The sequence below is a fragment of the Zalophus californianus genome, chromosome 3 (assembly GCF_009762305.2).
Source record: "Zalophus californianus isolate mZalCal1 chromosome 3, mZalCal1.pri.v2, whole genome shotgun sequence".
In the NCBI taxonomy this organism is placed as follows: Eukaryota; Metazoa; Chordata; class Mammalia; order Carnivora; family Otariidae; genus Zalophus; species Zalophus californianus.
Window position 1 is genome coordinate 160,443,230 of NC_045597.1, and position 4,624 is coordinate 160,447,853.

Here is a 4,624-nt window from a genome sequence, read left to right on the forward strand (position 1 = left end):
AATCTTAGCATCATTAAGAATGAGACAACCAAACATCATAAGCCTCCTGATGTGCTGCAATGTCAAGTGTACGGCACCACCTATGAAGTCTTCTCATTACCTCCCCCAACCCCAAAATTGAATTGGAATTTAATCAAGGCTTTGGAGCGATAGGCATGATGTGATTTGAAGTTTGGGTCAAGTAGCCAATGACCAGGAAAGAATTCTTGAGATGTTTTTAATACAAAGGTGATTTTATTATAGCACAGGAACAGGACTCATGGGCAGAGAGAGCTGCACCTGTGAGTGTGAGGAGTGACTGACTATATACTTTTAAGTTTGTGGAGGGAGGGGAGGGAGAGATAACATTGTTTTTAAGGAATTTCTATATGCTGAAAGCAAGGTCTTACAGAACCTTGAAGATTTAGCTACTGTCAAGATAAAGTTGCTTTTAGTCTTTAATAAAACATAAACATTGAGGCATTGAGGCGGCCATGATTCCTTGAGGAATGTCAGGCTCTGAGTGTTTCAGGTATCAGTGTGCTGCAAGCTGTAAGGAGATTTCATTTAGGCTACATTTCTCTTTGTTTTCCTCACCATTTTTCCCCTGAACAGTTTTGACCCTTCAATCTTTAAAATTGTTGAGGGTAAAAGGTATTACCTTTTGTAACTCCTTCCTGCTGAATCGGGGCATAGAGATGTCCCTACCTATGAGTCAGCATCAGTTGAGGATGTAGGAGTTATGAAAGGTAGAGGCAGTCGAATCCAAGGTAGACAGCATATATGAATCTCCCTGAGTAAAAAGGATCATCTGTTGATGTGCAGTTACTGTAGTGATGGAGTCTTGGCACCAAGCGAAAAAACACTGAAGAAGACAACGTGTTAGAATTAAAATGGCTATAAGAATGAGAAGTCCAACAAAGAGACCCTTAATAGTTGACCATAATCCCCCTCCAAACCAGGAACTTAACCAAAATTGTTGAAAGAGGGAAGGAGTCTTGTAGAACCTCAATTTAAATACTCATATCTTCTAGTAGTCCTGTGACATTTTAATGACAATCTGGGATGTATACACAGCATTCTGTTTTAATAATGGCACATGTACCTCCTTGTGCTGTTACTAGGATATCTAAAGCCATTCTATTTTGTAGAACTGCTTTGAGCATTTGTGTGACCTCATTAAGTAAGGAGATGCTGTTTTGTGAATCATTGAGTGCTTTTATGGTGTATTTATTAGGAGCTTCCATATGCCAAATTACGCTTTCCAGCCCTACAGATGGAATAAAAATGGATGCCAGATGGTCATACCAGTGAAAACCAGATCATGTCCACCTCTGTCTTAAATTGGGAAGAGAAGCTGGGGTAGTGATGGTTTTGTAACGCACCCATGAGTCCAGGCAAAATCTAAGGTGCAACGACCTATCCACCCTAGAGGAAGCCAGGGCCATAGGTTAGTTCCACATAACCAGTGGGTTCCGTTTGGGGCTAACCATCTGATTCCAGGTCACCTTATCTAATCAGCAAAACCAGTCGGTAGCGTGGAGTACAATGGTTTGAGAACATGTTTCTAATGATAGCCATCCTAAATGGCATGTGCTATTTGCCCAGGTTATCATCTGTATGATTTTTTTTGCTCCCAGCATAAAATTGCCTTTTGACTGAGCTGTCTAATGGTGGGTGTGAGCCATAAGTATGTATCCCAAATTTGATATATAACATCCTCAGTATAGCATAAGTAGGGTTTTGTAACAGGCGCTCACTGGTGGGGATCAGTTTGTGGGCTTGTAAAGTCAGTTAATATTTTAATAGTTTGAGGGTATGAAAAAGTCTGGTTATGTCCTGGTAAATTCCATGTCATATTGATCATGGGCCAAGAAGAAACATTCTGATTAGTGATAGATTTATCACAAAACAGGGTATCATTATATATTATTTCTGAAGTGTAAGTATATAGAGTGCCAACCCGTGCCTTGTAAAGGAAAAACCCACTAGGGAAACCCAGATGTATTTGACATGGACAAAACCCCACATATCCAACAAGCTGTTTGATTTTGTAGCTCAGCATAATGCTCTGCCCATTGTAGAAAGGAATTGTCCGTTAAGATAGGTGAACAGAGGGACACACCTGGGTGGCTCAGTCAGTTAAGCATCTCCCTTCAGCTCAGGTCATGATCCCAGGGTCCTGGATCAAGTCCCACATCGGGCTCCCTGCTCAGCGGGAAGCCTGCTTCTCCCTCTCCCTCTGTTGCTCCCCCTGCTTGTGCGCGCTCTCTCTCTCTCTCTGATTAATAATAAAATCTTTTTTTTTAAGATAATTGAACATAAAACCTTCATCGTCATTTGAATAGGAGTTTGAGATCTTCTACAGGTTTACAGGAGTAAGAAGGCACATTAATTTGCTCATGGGTTTCCTCTGAAGGAGGTATAGGTTTTATTCTAGATATGTGAGCCCATGAAGAGTGTCCTAATTTTACTGTAATGGGAGTACATAATAATGACCTGATATGGACCTTTCCGTTTTGGATTTAAGTCCCCCGCTGTATATGACTTCCAATCTTTTAAATGAACCATGTCTCCACAACTTATATGGGGTAGACTTTCAGTTATAGTTAAATCAGGTTTGAGGAGCATGTGATCAGTATATTCATTAAGTACCTTACAAATTAAACCAGCCTTGAGTGAATAATTTAATAGAGCATTATAATCTTCATCTAATAACAGGTCCACTGTAAGAAATGGCTTTCCATATAATAAAAGAGCTAAGTCGTAGAGGTTGTTTGGGAGCAGTTCTCTTTCTGAGAAGTCCTATTGGTCAGAGAGTAACCCAATGTTCCTGGCGCTCTAAACTAAGTTTAGTACAGTGCCACTTTGAAGTATGATTAGCTTTTTCCACCTTTCCAGAGGATTGTGGATGCCAGGCTGAATGCAGAAAATATTTAATTTTTTAAAGTTTGTGCTATTTGTTGGGTTATTTGTGCAGGGAAAGAAGGGCGATTATCACTCTGAAGGGATTGTGGAAGGCCAAATCTAGGAATAATTTCTCACAACAAAACTTTGGTTACTTCCGTGGCCCTTTCAGTTTTATAGAAAAAGGCCTCGACCCATCCAGTGAAAGTATCAACAAACACTAGTAGGAATTTATAGCCTTTGCAAGGAAGCATTTGTGTGCAATCAAGCTGCCAGTCCTCTCCTGGATATGTTCCATGCCTTTGGACTGGTTTTAAAAGTGGGGGGAGGGCGCACCTTCCAGATTTACTTGTGCACCAACAATACAGGATGGGCAAACCTGTTTCGTTGTAGCTGTTAAGTTCATTCCAGCAAATATATTTTAAATTAAATGTCCTAAAGCACTTTTGCCCAAATGAGTCTCCTGGTGAAAACCCTGTATTACCTTCCATTGGTTATTTTTGGGTATAAAGATTTTCCCCTCATCATTAACAAGCCAGTCCTGCATATTTTTTTAATGTCCTCATTCCGGGCTATGTGAATTTCTTGGTCTCAATAAACAGGAGTTATGGGCTTTATTGGAGTTAAGACTGGTATAAGACTTCATATTTGTTTATTTTGTGCTGCTTGCTTGGCTACATGGTCTGCCAAATAATCTCCTTTAGATTCTAAAGTCATATCTTTTTGGTGTCCTCTGTGAATTACGGCTACCTCCTTACGTAGGTGTACAGCCTCATTCCAGGCCCATATTTGGGGAGTTATGACTTGATAATAATCCCCTTTCCTTCCAAATTGGGCAGGTAGCACCAAGAAAGCATATTTGGAGTCAGTATAAATATTAATTTTTAGGCCTTTTGCCAGTTGAAGAGCACAGGTAAGTGCCATTTAATTCAGCCTTTTGAGCATTTGTTGGAAGGACTTTTGCCTCAGTGGTCTTAATTAAGCTAACTATAGCACGTCCAGCTTTTCTTTCTCCCTTATCCAGGAAAGTACTGCCATCAGCAAACCAACTGTCCTCTGCATTTTCAAAAGGGAAATCTTTTAAATCTGGTCCGCTAGAATGAACAAGATCAATAATCTCTGAGCAGTCATATTCTAACGTAGAAGTATGATGCTTAGGTCCAGGCATAGGGGTAGCTGGGGTTCAAGTTTGACAGGCTGGAGCTATTATCTCAGGTCTGTCTAAAAGTATAGCCTGGTATCTGGTAAGTGGGCCTCCCATCACCCGTTGGTGGCCCTTGGGCTCTTTGGACCTGATGTGGGGTCATCACTGTCAAGGCCTGTCCCAGAGTGAGTTGTGAGGCTTCTTTCACCACGAGGGCTGTTGCAGCCACCGCCTGAAGACAAGCCAGCCTTGTGTTACATTATCAAGTGACTTTGGTCTGGTTTCATTTCCTCATTTCTGGATAAGAACTCCCAAAGCTTGTCCCTATTTTTTTGCAACATATGAAGTGAAAGGTTTTTCCGAATTTGGTAAAGCCAAAGCTGGCGCTGACAAAAGCTTAGTTTTTAATGTTTGAAGGACTTGTCTGCTGGGCTTTAGTTCTGAGTAAAGTTCCTCATCAGGGCCTTTAATTGAATCATACAATGGTTTGGCTAAGAGCCCAAATCCAGGAATCCACAGGTGGCAAAAACCTGCCACACCTAGGAAAGTACAGAGTTGTTTTTTTTGTAGGTGGGTGTCCAAGCCTTTTTTTCT